Here is a 15,355-nt window from a genome sequence, read left to right as displayed (position 1 = left end):
TGAAGCTGACATTGTAGGAGAGGTAAGAGCAGGGGCATAGGAGTGAAGCTGACATTGTAGGAGAGGTAAGAGCAGGGGCATAGGAGTGAAGCTGACATTGTAGGAGAGGTAAGAGCAGGGGCATAGGAGTGAAGCTGACATTGTAGGAGAGGTAAGAGCAGGGGCATAGGAGTGAAGCTGACATTGTAGGAGAGGTAAGAGCAGGGGCATAGGAGTGAAGCTGACATTGTAGGAGAGGTAAGAGCAGGGGCATAGGAGTGAAGCTGACATTGTAGGAGAGGTAAGAGCAGGGGCATAGGAGTGAAGCTGACATTGTAGGAGAGGTGAGAGCAGGGGCATAGGAGTGAAGCTGACATTGTAGGAGAGGTAAGAGCAGGGGCATAGGAGTGAAGCTGACATTGTAGGAGAGGTAAGAGCAGGGGCATAGGAGTGAAGCTGACATTGTAGGAGAGGTAAGAGCAGGGGCATAGGAGTGAAGCTGACATTGTAGGAGAGGTAAGAGCAGGGGCATAGGAGTGAAGCCGACATTGTAGGAGAGGTGAGAGCAGGGGCATAGGAGTGAAGCTGACATTGTAGGAGAGGTAAGAGCAGGGGCATAGGAGTGAAGCTGACATTGTAGGAGAGGTAAGAGCAGGGGCATAGGAGTGAAGCTGACATTGTAGGAGAGGTAAGAGCAGGGGCATAGGAGTGAAGCTGACATTGTAGGAGAGGTAAGAGCAGGGGCATAGGAGTGAAGCTGACATTGTAGGAGAGGTAAGAGCAGGGGCATAGGAGTGAAGCTGACATTGTAGGAGAGGTAAGAGCAGGAGCATAGGAGTGAAGCTGACATTGTAGGAGAGGTAAGAGCAGGGGCATAGGAGTGAAGCTGACATTGTAGGAGAGGTAAGAGCAGGGGCATAGGAGTGAAGCTGACATTGTAGGAGAGGTAAGAGCAGGGGCATAGGAGTGAAGCTGACATTGTAGGAGAGGTAAGAGCAGGGGCATAGGAGTGAAGCTGACATTGTAGGAGAGGTAAGAGCAGGGGCATAGGAGTGAAGCTGACATTGTAGGAGAGGTAAGAGCAGGGGCATAGGAGTGAAGCTGACATTGTAGGAGAGGTAAGAGCAGGGGCATAGGAGTGAAGCTGACATTGTAGGAGAGGTAAGAGCAGGGGCATAGGAGTGAAGCTGACATTGTAGGAGAGGTAAGAGCAGGGGCATAGGAGTGAAGCTGACATTGTAGGAGAGGTAAGAGCAGGGGCATAGGAGTGAAGCTGACATTGTAGGAGAGGTAAGAGCAGGGGCATAGGAGTGAAGCTGACATTGTAGGAGAGGTAAGAGCAGGGGCATAGGAGTGAAGCTGACATTGTAGGAGAGGTAAGAGCAGGGGCATAGGAGTGAAGCTGACATTGTAGGAGAGGTAAGAGCAGGGGCATAGGAGTGAAGCTGACATTGTAGGAGAGGTAAGAGCAGGGGCATAGGAGTGAAGCTGACATTGTAGGAGAGGTAAGAGCAGGGGCATAGGAGTGAAGCTGACATTGTAGGAGAGGTAAGAGCAGGAGCATAGGAGTGAAGCTGACATTGTAGGAGAGGTAAGAGCAGGGGCATAGGAGTGAAGCTGACATTGTAGGAGAGGTAAGAGCAGGGGCATAGGAGTGAAGCTGACATTGTAGGAGAGGTAAGAGCAGGGGCATAGGAGTGAAGCTGACATTGTAGGAGAGGTAAGAGCAGGGGCATAGGAGTGAAGCTGACATTGTAGGAGAGGTAAGAGCAGGGGCATAGGAGTGAAGCTGACATTGTAGGAGAGGTAAGAGCAGGGGCATAGGAGTGAAGCTGACATTGTAGGAGAGGTAAGAGCAGGGGCATAGGAGTGAAGCTGACATTGTAGGAGAGGTAAGAGCAGGGGCATAGGAGTGAAGCTGACATTGTAGGAGAGGTAAGAGCAGGGGCATAGGAGTGAAGCTGACATTGTAGGAGAGGTAAGAGCAGGGGCATAGGAGTGAAGCTGACATTGTAGGAGAGGTAAGAGCAGGGGCATAGGAGTGAAGCTGACATTGTAGGAGAGGTAAGAGCAGGGGCATAGGAGTGAAGCTGACATTGTAGGAGAGGTAATAGCAGGGGCATAGGAGTGAAGCTGACATTGTAGGAGAGGTAAGAGCAGGGGCATAGGAGTGAAGCTGACATTGTAGGAGAGGTAATAGCAGGGGCATAGGAGTGAAGCTGACATTGTAGGAGAGGTAAGAGCAGGGGCATAGGAGTGAAGCTGACATTGTAGGAGAGGTAAGAGCAGGGGCATAGGAGTGAAGCTGACATTGTAGGAGAGGTAAGAGCAGGGGCATAGGAGTGAAGCTGACATTGTAGGAGAGGTAAGAGCAGGGGCATAGGAGTGAAGCTGACATTGTAGGAGAGGTAAGAGCAGGGGCATAGGAGTGAAGCTGACATTGTAGGAGAGGTAAGAGCAGGGGCATAGGAGTGAAGCTGACATTGTAGGAGAGGTAAGAGCAGGGGCATAGGAGTGAAGCTGACATTGTAGGAGAGGTAAGAGCAGGAGCATAGGAGTGAAGCTGACATTGTAGGAGAGGTAAGAGCAGGGGCATAGGAGTGAAGCTGACATTGTAGGAGAGGTAAGAGCAGGGGCATAGGAGTGAAGCTGACATTGTAGGAGAGGTAAGAGCAGGGGCATAGGAGTGAAGCTGACATTGTAGGAGAGGTAAGAGCAGGAGCATAGGAGTGAAGCCGACATTGTAGGAGAGGTAAGAGCAGGGGCATAGGAGTGAAGCTGACATTGTAGGAGAGGTAAGAGCAGGGGCAAAGGAGTGAAGCTGACATTGTAGGAGACACATTTTGCTACAGTGTTCCGGAGATTTATTTTGTTTAAAAACACAGGTTTTAAATTCTAATTCTGTTTGAGAAAAGGATACAGACGAATATTAACTTACTAATGAGCACATTTACAAGGCTAAGGCTAAGGGCGGCTGGTATATATGGAACGCCGTTTGGGTCTTTGCATGTAGAATTTTAATTTGACCGAACAGATTATAAAATTAGATTATAGAATGAAACCAGACCAGACCCCATGGAGAAAGCATGGTCGGCCAGCTAACATTCGCCATATCCCAAGCAGTTGCACCTGATTCATCCTAGCTAGTCAGAATACAGATTAATAATCAAGCATTTTGTCAGCATTGATGACAGTTTGGAAACTGGAGCTAGTCTGTCTCCCTAGACTTCATTTTTTTGTATGAAACAGTCACAAATATATTTGATGTGTTAAGCAACTTCTGGAGTAGCTTGGTACCTAACTTGCACCAATGCAACCAGCCTGAAAGCAATGACCAGATACTGAAATCATTTTCAATATTCTTAGCAATGATTTAGGAATCCATGTGACTAAGTTTGTTTAAATGCGGAAGACACATTTTAGTTGAAGGCATTCAGTTGTATAACTGACTAGGTATCCCCCTTTCCCTTTCAGTTCATGAAAATAACTAGCTAAATAATGACCTAAACAAGCTAGCCAGCTACCTACTTTACCCAAGCTAACATTATAAGCATTGCTAGTGTGGCTTGACCGAACATTTTAGATGATGACGCCTAGCTAGATAGTTAGCTAGTTAACTATAGCTGCTGAAACAGATGCTGTCAATGTGCTGTTTTTTGGGGAGAACATTGTTTGCATTCAACAGCTAGCTAGCTTTTTTCTGACCAGCACTGTGCCAGAGCTTTGGGAAGTGTGTGTGTGTCTATGTTGTGCGACAGCGGCATACAGCGGCTCATGACAAAACTTTACCAGCATCATAGCTAGCATACGTATCGGTGAATCGCTGAGATATATGAATTACAAGTCATAGTGTTGTCAATGTGTAATAACTACGTAAAAAATGTATGAAGGTGTTAAATTATTATGTCATGTGCAGTAATATTCAGGTCCTAATTGGTCAACAAGCTTATTTGACCTGTCAAATTGTGTTATTTACGGGGCGGCAGCGTAGCCTAGTGGTTAGAGCGTTAGACTAGTAACCGGAAGGTTGCGAGTTCAAACCCCCGAGCTGACAAGGTACAAATCTGTCGTTCTACCCCTGAACAGGCAGTTAACCCACTGTTCCCAGGCCGTCATCGAAAATAAGAATATGTTCTTAACTGACTTGCCTGGTTAAATAAAGGTAAAATTAAAATAAATAAAAAATTAAAAAATTTGACGTGTATCTTTTTGAACACACCCAAACGGCGTTCCATAGGGCCATGGACATTCCTACTATACTGAATACCACTGTGAATGATAATGTGGAAAGGCCACCGAAAGTCACACATTTATTTGTTGACTAGCGTAAACAGTCTAAGACACTGATATCCCATGAAATAATCAAGTTGTATTTTATTTGGATGAACAGACAGTGCACCCCAGCACTGACCCACAGCATAAAACACCTTCCCAAAAACTCTCTCTCAGCATGCCTCCCGCATCCTCACGTACAGCAACTAATTTGCATAACATTGTGTGATAGGCTGAGAGACTTTTGAATGTGTGAACGTTACATTACCCACTTCTTAAACTGAACACATTGATTGCTTTTTACCCAGAGCACCCTGTTTCCTTGAGCGGTAGTAGGTCTGACTAGGCACAAATGAGTCAGGGCTCAACTCAGTCTCTTGTCCCATGCCAGTGACCTCATGATCTGAGACAACCCCAAAGTAAGATTTGAGCTGGTTTTAGTGTACCAAAGCATGATACAGTCCATTACACTGTAGTACTTCATACAGCACCTCTGACAGTTTCTTTGCAATTTTGAAAGGACCTTTGAATTTCTTTCTCAGTTTGCGTGACAACCCTTTTTTCCTCTGGTAGTCTCTAAGCCACATATATTCATTTCCCTCATACCTCTGGAGTGTCACCTTTAGATCATAGTATTGCTTTTGTTAACCTGTGGCTTTTAGGTGATTTCTCTTTACAGCTTCCCTTACAGCACCTTTTGTACATTGTAAGGGAATTCTTCCATTGACGGAGAGGCGGACCAAAGCGCAGCGTGGTTATTTTGATTCATGTTTTAATAAATCACTTCACTTTAACAAACTAACAAACTAACAAAAACAAGCACCGTGAAAACCCAAAACAGTCCTATCTGGTGCAAAGACAGAGACAGGAACAATCACCCACAAACACACAGTGAAACCCAGGCCACCTAAGTATGATTCTCAATCAGAGACAACTAATGACACCTGCCTCTGATTGAGAACCATACTAGGCCGAAACATAGAAATACCCCAAAACATAGAAAAACAAACATAGACTGCCCACCCAACTCACGCCCAGACCATACTAACTAAATACAAAACACAGGAAATAAACGTCAGAACGTGACATACATACCGAGAGACATATTGTTTCCTTTCATTTAGTTGTGTTCCCATAACCACATCAACCAGTAAAGTCATTTCAGTACTGAACCCTGTGGAAGATTGAACACTACTCCTGTATGATCACATATGGGAGTATCTCATCCCAATTCCTTTGATTGTCATCAACAAAAAGTGACAGCATATTGATCAGAGTTTTGTTTATTCTTTCCACTACACCATTTGATTGTGGGTCGCACGTATTGGCTTGTGTTTTGTTCACTTGTAAAAGAGCGCCCATACCCTTTTTAGATCTCTCTAAAAAGGGTAGGTTCAAAATTTCGCCCCTGGTCGCTATGGATATGGGTGCTCTGGGGGCTGGACACAGCCGCACCACTGCTTTATGGCTCTCTCCCAGCCTGGCCAATAAAATCTTGCTCTGATTTTACTGGTGAACAGGGCCTCCTGTTCTGCCATTGTGGATAAAGGTGAGTATCTCATGTATGAGCTCATCTGGTACAACCCCTCTGCAGATGGTATCATCTGTCTCATAGTTTTGACTCTCAAGGCATAACACCTCATTCTTCACATGTAATGCCCCCCACACTTGTTTGAAAGGCATAAACTCTGGCTTCAATTGCAACTCCACAGGGAGCTGCTCTACCCTCTTTTTTCAATTTATTTAACTGGGAGACCACTGGGTCTCTATCCTGTGCTTCCAAAAGGAAAGCTGCATTTTTGGGTACTGCCTGGCTTGTTTGAGCTCTAACTACAGGCTCAGTAGTGACATCCTGAGGCTTGTTTACGGTGGCTCTCAGATTGAGTGGCCTCCTGTGAGACAGCTGTGTCCACACTCTCTGTCTGTGTGTGTCGCCGTGACACACCATCTGCATTACTGTGCAGTCTCCCTGGCCTGTGGACAATATCATAGTCAAACTGATCCACCTGTCCCTCAGGTTGTTTGAAGTTACTCAGCCACCTCAGTAAGCTGTGATCAGTTCTCAGTAGAAATGTCCTCCTCGGCAAAAAAGTGTCTGAGGGTTTTTAAGAAACACTACCACAGCAAGAAGCTCCTTCTTGGTAGTTGAATACTTCCTCTCCTGTTTTCACAGTGCCTGACTGGCATATGCTATTACTCTCTCTCTACCCTCGTGTTTCTAGGAGAGGACTGCCCCTATGCCTGTGTCACATGGGTCAGTATCCATTATGAAATCTAGATTTGGGTCTGGGAAAGCAAGTCTGGGGGATGTCGTAAGCTTGGACTTTAATTAATGAAAGGCCACTTCACACGTTGCGTCCCATTATCTGTCAATCTGTACAATGGCTCCGCCGTAGCTGCAAAATCTGGTACGAACCTCCTGTAGTATGACGCCAGGCCTAAAATGCTTCTTGCCTCTGTCAGTGATTTGGGGCTAGGCCATGACCTGACTGCCTCTGTTTTCATGGGGTCAGTGGACACTCCCTCAGCCCGAGATGATGTGTCCCAGGTAGCTCACCTGCGACCTGAACAAATGTCTTGTCCTAGTATTTTTCTCACTTCCTCTATGTCTGATTATTACTACCGCTGCTCTAGATACTGTATGGTTTGAAACTTACTGTAATATTTACAACTTATAATATTCAGTTATTATACTGTAATAATAATCACCAACATAAACAGTTAAACACTGTTTAAAGTAGCTATGCTGGACGATTGTCATCCAGTTAGCATATCTGTTAGATATATATATATATATATATATATTCTTTTTTCATATCTCTTAGATGTCAATTAAATGTTTTTGGCCAAACTGAAATCAATCAATCTGCACTCTACAAAATTATGAAAAATATATATCATCATGGCTGCCTCTCTCCTGCATGAAGTTACCACATGCAATACACCCTGTAGAACTGACTACTTTGCAGATATGAAACTATGCTAATTATGCTACAAAACTAACTTTTTACAGGGTTTAAAAAAAATAGGTTATATTTGATTAAATATTCCATGACTTAGAGTAAGGCATTGTTGGCAGAGTAGATGGATATGCAGTTGAATACAATGCACCAATAAATGTCTTAGTAGTCTAACAAATATTGCTATACGGTTGTAAAGCACAGCTGGTCTGGTACGTTGCTGCCTCCAGCCATTCAGGATGCAGTTTCAGTTTCAATTCATCAATATTGTGGACAAAAACTGACAAATGTTACTGAAGGCTGGGAATATCAATACAATCAAACTAGCAATGATCGCAAGTCAGTCAAAACGGGGCTAATAGGCTAGCTTATCTATTTATGTAGCTGTTTATTTAGCAAGCTAAACACGGCACCTAATGTTAGCTAGCTGCTGGGAGGATGTCCAGTCGTTGTACAAGTGGGTGAGAGGACGACCTTTTACCTCCATATCTTTTTCCGGTTCTACTGCTGGAGATGCAGGTGTCATTTGGTTACCTAACAAGAAATGTGAATCACTTTGCCTAGGTAGCTATGCTGAACTTGAATGACTGTTATCCACAGTTAGCATATCTCTTAGTTGTCAATCAAATGTATTTGGCATCATTCAGATTGGCGAGCAGGCAGGCAGGCAGGCAGGCAGGCAGGCAGGCAGGCAAGTTCCCATTGAGTTGTCAAAACACGGGTTGCAACAAGCATGCATTGGCAGGCAGCCTGCAGAAGGGCGAACAGTCTGCTATTCCCCATCGTTTATCAGTGACGGCCAACTACAAGCTGAGAGGCTCTGATTGGCTTTACCATGTAGAATTGGGTCCTGGAAAAGACAGATGTTGACACTCGATATTGCGATAGAATTTTCCCAGTCTACGCCGTTCACAGTACAGTAAGAAAACAAGAACATTACCATATCTAAAGTGCTTGCTTGTCAGAAAATGTAAATGTCAAAAAGAAAATTCCTGGGGGTGTATACTGTACACATTTTGCTGTTTAAAATCAAGTTTGTTTTACCCCCTTTTTGTGGTATATTTATAAAGAAAGAAAAAAAAAACGAGAAAAAAAAAACTAATCTGTTTGCCTGCAGTATACCCACACCCTGGAATGCAGAAGTTTGAATGAAGGCGCAAAACCACCACGCATTCGTCAAGCAGAGATGTGGCACTTTTTATTACAGTTGTTTTATAGACTCCTGAACAGCGCTGTCACGCCCTGGCCTTAGTATTCTGTGTTTTCTTTATTATTGTGGTTAGGCCAGGGTGGTGACATGGGTGATTATGTGTTTGTCTTGTCTAGGGGTTTTGTAGATTGATGGGGTTGTGTTTAGTGTAGTATTCTAGGTAAGTCTATGGTTGCCTAGAGTGGTTCTCAATCAGAGGCAGGTGTTTATCGTTGTCTCTGATTGGGAACCATATTTAGGCAGCCATATTCTTTGAGTATTTCATGGGTGATTGTTCCTGTCTCTGTGTTTTGCACCGGTTAGGACTGTTGTCGGGTTTCACGTTACGGTTTTTGTAAATTGTTCGTATTATTCATCTTTAATTAAAGATGTATAAAGATAACCACACTGCATTTTGGTCCTCCTCTCTTTCACCAGAAGAAAAACGTAACAAGCGCTCCCTAAAGATGCTTCCATCTTCCTGGTCCTAACCCTTCCTTCCCTCCCTTCTTAAAAAAGTGTCTGGTGGAGGAAAAAGAATAACAGACATATTTAGAGCAGGGAGAAGAGAAAGGAAAGAAAGAGGATATGTTTTCTGCCATGCAAAATAGGTTGTCAAAACCCATTACCTAAGTGTTCTTTCTCTTCCCCATATGCTTTTGTTGCCTAATCAGCTTTGTATCTCTCCAAATCCCGGATTGAGATAACAAACAAATGGATCAACTCGTCTTTCACGCAGCATTCATTGCTGGCCTCTAAGTACCTCAGCACCGCGCTGCTGCAGCACTACCAGCTAGCCAGGGGAGGAAGTGCAGGCTGAAATACATTTTTAAAACAACGGAGGATTGGAGTTTATTGCAGCAATCCACACCGGTCGGGAAATATAGTGGAAGGACTCAGGAAAATGTGGGATCATGGCTGGACTTCCGAGGGGAAAATCTCCTCACAATAGCGCCGGGACTCTTAGCAGATTTAAGTCACAGATTTGGGGATTACAGCCCGAGCCTGAGCTCTCTCAGTGGTAAACTTTGAGACGGTGGGGGAATTCAGTGATTATTGAAATGGGTTTTAGCCGGTTGCTAGGAGAGGCTGAGTAGGGCCTGTAATCAACTAGACAGGTCGAAAGAGGGATATTTCGTCACGTTGCGTCGTGGCACCGGAATGCCGTTTATCGATAACAGAGGCAGTGGGATACATACATACATAGCTTTGCACTGGACATTATCCAGAGAAAGTTGGAGCGATAATACAGTAGATGGTGGGTGAGGATTTTGGAATGTGTTTGAAAAAGAGAGACCCCAAGGTTTAAGGCATGTGGCATAAGGAAAGCGCTGTTCGTTTTCCCTTTCGGATCAATGACAGACAAATGACCAGTGACACGCACACACACACAAACACCCCCTTCACAAAAACACCTCCTGCCATGCTTCCCCCTTCGTCCACTAATCTATACCAGCCAAATTAGGCAGGCAGACAGATTGGGGAGAGAAAAGATTGACTCTGGGCAGGCTAATTAGCTCAGACTCATTAGGAGTCTTTAAGAGGCTGTGATTAGAGATGTTTGTTCACACGCCGTGTTTTGCTTAATGACTGGCCCAGATCAGTCTGCCCTCAGGGGAGAGGAGACATCAGCCTATTGACAGTCATCAATATTTAGAACAAGGGTCTATGGTGGTTGGGGAGACGAGATGTAGATATGCTATGCACACTAATGGAGGGGCCACAACATGAAGAGGATGAGTTGGTCTGTATAAGTGGTGAAGAAAGGTAATGGTGGGTTCCAACCACAAAAAGTGTCAACTTCAGTACAAAATAAACGCTACCGTGTTCACAGTGACACACTCATAGGAAACGACGTCGTACGACCACTCGCTAACGGCGTAGACAACCCCCCCCCACACACATACAGTATTACATGGGTGAGGACAGGGTTCCCTGACGGTGAGTAGGATGGATAACCAGACTATCTATAGGTGCATCTCCTTGTCTTCACTCCATGTCACCACATAGCTAGCTGTCCCCCCCTAGGGCGACACACGCTTCACAATGGGGAAGGGAGAGGTTGGGGAAATGGGGGCCATTTATAACTGCCTAGCACTTGCGTCCTGAACCCCCAGTTTGGCGCATTGGTGGCGGCGGCGAGACAAAGCGAGCGCCCCTCTCCTAATGTCATACAATTACCTCTTAACCGCTCAGACAGGTGCCGCACAAAGGCGCCCAAGGAGTGACATCAAATCAAAACTGTCACAGGTGATCGAGGCGAGCCATCGAGTGGGCCCACTCGTGCCTGCTCGTCTGTCTGTCACACAGATGACTCTATGGGGTGCGTGTGTATGTGTGGAGGCTGAAGATGTGTGTGTGTGTGTGTGGAATGGGGGTGATTTGAATTGATAAAAGAACACAGATATCATATCAACACAGCGATGTCATCACTCATGGTGCTCAGCCCTCAGTCAGAGAGAGATGGATCGCTTCCTCTCTTCTGAAGCCTCTCTGTCTCGCTCCCTCTCTCACTCACCTCTTTTCTCACCTTCCCTCTTTCTCTCTCTTACACACCAGGGATTTGGCATGCAAGCATGAAACATGTTGTGATTTTGACTAATGATATTCTAGAAACTTTCGTCCTGCATTCTTGTACATATCTACCTCAGATACACCATACCTCTGGTACTCCCTGTATATACCTCTGCACATTGATCTGGTACTCCCTGTATATAGCTGCACATTGATCTGGTACTGGTACTCCCTGTATATAGCTGCACATTGATCTGGTACTGGTACTCCCTGTATATACCTCTGCACATTGATCTGGTACTGGTACTCCCTGTATATAGCTCCACATTGATCTGGTACTGGTACTCCCTGTATATAGGTCCACATTGATCTGGTACTGGTACTCCCTGTATATAGGTCCACATTGATCTGGTACTGGTACTCCCTGTATATAGCTCCACATTGATCTGGTACTGGTACTCCCTGTATATAGCTCCACATTGATCTGGTACTGGTACTCCCTGTATATAGCTCCACATTGATCTGGTACTGGTACTCCCTGTATATAACTCCACATTGATCTGGTACTGGTACTCCCTGTATATAGCTCCACATTGATCTGGTACTGGTACTCCCTGTATATACCTCCCTTGTTGTGTATTTTATTTGATTCCTCTTGTGTTACTATTATATTTGTAATTTTTAAACTGCATTGTTCGGAAGGGCTCGCAAGCAAGAATTTCACAGTAAAATCTACACCAGTTTTATTTGCTGCATGTGTCAAATAGCATTTGATTTGAACTGAAAGAAGTCAGCCATATTTACCGTACCACTAAACATACATTGTTTAGCAATTACCTTTTTAATTGATGTTTTTTTCTAAACTTAAAATAATTAGATATTTGTAGAGTAGGAAAAAGTAGGAACTATTCTAATTTGCTATCATGCTCTCTGTTCAATTTGCCAGTGGTGGAAAAAGTACCCAATCGTCATACTTGAGTAAAAGTAAAGATACCTTAATAGAAAATGACTCAGGTAAAAGTGAAATTCACCTAGTAAAATACAACTTGAGTAAAAGTCTAAAAGTATTTGGTTTTAAATATATTTTAGTTTCAAAAGTAAATGTAATTGATAAAATATACTTAAGTATCAAAAGTAAAAGTATAAATCATTTAAATTTATTTTATTAAGCAAACCAGACGGCACAATATTTTCTTGTTTGTTAAATTTACAGATATAATTTACAAACAAAGCATTCGTGTTTAGTGAGTCAGCCAGATCAGAGGCAGTAGGGATGACCAGGGATGTTCTCTGTTTAGTGAGTCAGCCAGATCAGAGCCAGTGGGGATGACCAGGGATGTTCTCTGTTTAGTGAGTCCTCCAGATCAGAGGCAGTAGGGATGACCAGGGATGTTCTCTGTTTAGTGAGTCCTCCAGATCAGAGGCAGTAGGGATGACCAGGGATGTTCTCTGTTTAGTGAGTCCTCCAGATCAGAGGCAGTAGGGATGACCAGGGATGTTCTCTGTTTAGTGAGTCCTCCAGATCAGAGGCAGTAGGGATGACCAGGGATGTTCTCTGTTTAGTGAGTCCTCCAGATCAGAGGCAGTAGGGATGACCAGGGATGTTCTCTGTTTAGTGAGTCCTCCAGATCAGAGGCAGTAGGGATGACCAGGGATGTTCTCTGTTTACTGAGTCCTCCAGATCAGAGAGGCAGTAGGGATGACCAGGGATGTTCTCTGTTTAGTGAGTGAGTCCTCCAGATCAGAGGCAGTGGGGATGACCAGGGATGTTCTCTGTTTAGTGAGTCCTCCAGATCAGAGGCAGTAGGGATGACCAGGGATGTTCTCTGTTTAGTGAGTCCTCCAGATCAGAGGCAGTGGGGATGACCAGGGATGTTCTCTGTTTAGTGAGTCCTCCAGATCAGAGGCAGTAGGGATGACCAGGGATGTTCTCTGTTTAGTGAGTCCTCCAGATCAGAGGCAGTGGGGATGACCAGGGATGTTCTCTGTTTAGTGAGTCTGCCAGATCAGAGGCAGTGGGGATGACCAGGGATGTTCTCTGTTTAGTGAGTCTGCCAGATCAGAGGCAGTAGGGATGACCAGGGATGTTCTCTGTTTAGTGAGTCCACCAGATCAGAGCCAGTGGGGATGACCAGGGATGTTCTCTTGATAAGTGTGTGAATTGGACAATTTTCTTGTCCTGCTTAGCATTCAAAATGTAACGAGTACTTTTGGGTGTCAGGGATGGAGTAAAGAGTAAATTATTTTCTTCAGGAATGTAGTGAAGTAAAAGTTGTCAAAAATATAAATAGCAAAATAAAGTACAGATACTCCCAAAAACAACTTAAGTAGTACTTCAAAGTATTTTCACTTAAGTACTATACACCACTGTAATTTGCCATTGCTTTACTCAAGCTAAGCATTAAATGATGCTTTTTAAATCTAATGTCAGAGCAAGGACACACAGAAAAAGACGGGGAAAGTGAGAATGACGAAATGGGTGAAGAGAAAGAGAGATACTGTATGTTCCAGTTGTACTTGCATTAACCGGGCAGTTAGGTATCTCCCCCATGCTGTGCAGCCAGAGGTTGGTCACCCAGCCGATAGTGTGACTGCTCCTCTCTCGCCTCCCAGGCCTAGCTGTCACTGTGCTGGATGGGCTGTCACTGTTCTAATTGCCTGGCTGTGACCCCGCCCCCTCCATTCACCTGGCTAATTAGTCTGTCTTTAGGGCTCGCAATTCACTTCCATTCAAATTCCAGGAGCTTTATTGGCATGAATAGTGAGTGGACAGACACTGCCAAAAAGAAAATGATGATTCTCTCTTTGTACAGGAGTTTTCCTTCAGTATTTTGAATTATGGCAGAGGACTGGCAATCGGTTTGCTGTGAATTTAGTTGTCGAGGTCTAGAATCCTATAGATCAGATTACTGTACTTTGCTCTTGTTTTTTTTTTTTTTTTTTTTTTTAGTGTCTGGACTATAACGAGGAGGAAATGACCACCCAGAAAATGGTGATACCCATGTTATATCTAACACAAACACACACACACACTCATACGCATATGGACTGTAGCACATCTTCCCTCCTTTCCTTCAAGTGCCAGGGCATAATTTAAGCAGACGAGGGAAGTTCTCCTCAGAAAAAGAACAGAAAAGGATGTGAGAATCAGAGCAGAGATTGAAGGCATGCAAATTACATGCTAATAGAAATGCTAATGAGCAGGGTGAGGGAGGGAGGGGGGCAGGCAGGGGGTAAAGTTTGGTTAGGGAGCGGGCTGGCGAGACAGCGGGCGAACGGGCGCTGCTTGGGTGAGCAATGAGTACCCACGCGGCCATGCTAAGAGAAGGAACATTTAGCAACAGAGAGAAAGAAAGAGAAAGATGGAGAGAGAAAGAGAAAGAAACAGACGAGAGAAAGAAACAGACGAGAGAAGGCCCCGCAGCCTAATGGATGCTGATTCATTCCCAAATTACATTTCACAACTTCGCTCCTGTTCTTTTCTCACCGTTCCACACGCGTCCTCTCGCTCTCTTTTCCATCCTTTGTTTTTTGTTTTATTGTGTCTCGTTAACTTTGCACTTTATTGTCTTTATGACTCCTGTAGACACAGGATTAATGAGCAGAGTAGAAATAAGAGGAACTGACTAACTCTTACTTTGGCTCAGACTAGAAAACAGGTTTAAAGTACCCGTCCAGTGTTTTCAGGTTTCTTTGAAATATGACCTATAATTAATTGCAATGTGAGTGAAATAGTTTTCCATCCAGAAAATGGTAACAAAGTACGTTAAAAAGCAGCATTTCTGTGTTGGAATGGTGTGTACGTACCCCAACAACAGAATCGTGTGGGTGTATACCGGTCATTAAAAATATTCATGTGAGTAGACCGCTGATTGGCCAGCTCATCCTCCTCAGCAGAAGGAAATCATCCTCTATAACAAAATAGCAAACATTTTTGTCTGTTTTAGATTCAAGTTTGAGATTGGAGTTTTGAAGTGTTTATTTTTTTCTCCAATCATCCCATTATGGGAATTTATGGACAGTCTGCATACCTGACATCCTCACACATAATGAAATTGTGTATTTAATCCAATAAGGGCAAAGGCTCTCATTTGATGATAAGGGGCTAGTAACAAAAAACAGGTCTTTGCTACTAAGTGTTGGAATCTCAGCCATTCTATCCACCTATCTGTGGTCTTGGCCTACCTAAACCAGAGTAGAGTGTTTGCCATGAGAGACAGTGTCTATGGGAGTTGGGACGTACGATCTCTTCTTCAGTCAGACAGATTGAGCGAGACGCATTCAACCACTGTCTCCATTTCGACTTTAAAGACCTTTTAAAAGGACTGAATGGGGAGAGAGAGTTACCTGTTTGTATTACAATCTGGTTGTTTAGGGGGGTGCGGGCGGGGTGGCAAGTCTTGTCATTATTGAAGGAACTCATATATGCGACCGCCGCACG

Source organism: Oncorhynchus keta, chromosome 23, assembly GCF_023373465.1.
Source record: "Oncorhynchus keta strain PuntledgeMale-10-30-2019 chromosome 23, Oket_V2, whole genome shotgun sequence".
Lineage (NCBI taxonomy): Eukaryota > Metazoa > Chordata > Actinopteri > Salmoniformes > Salmonidae > Oncorhynchus > Oncorhynchus keta.
The sequence above is the reverse complement of the archived record's forward strand: the minus strand, read 5'-3'. Positions refer to the sequence as shown.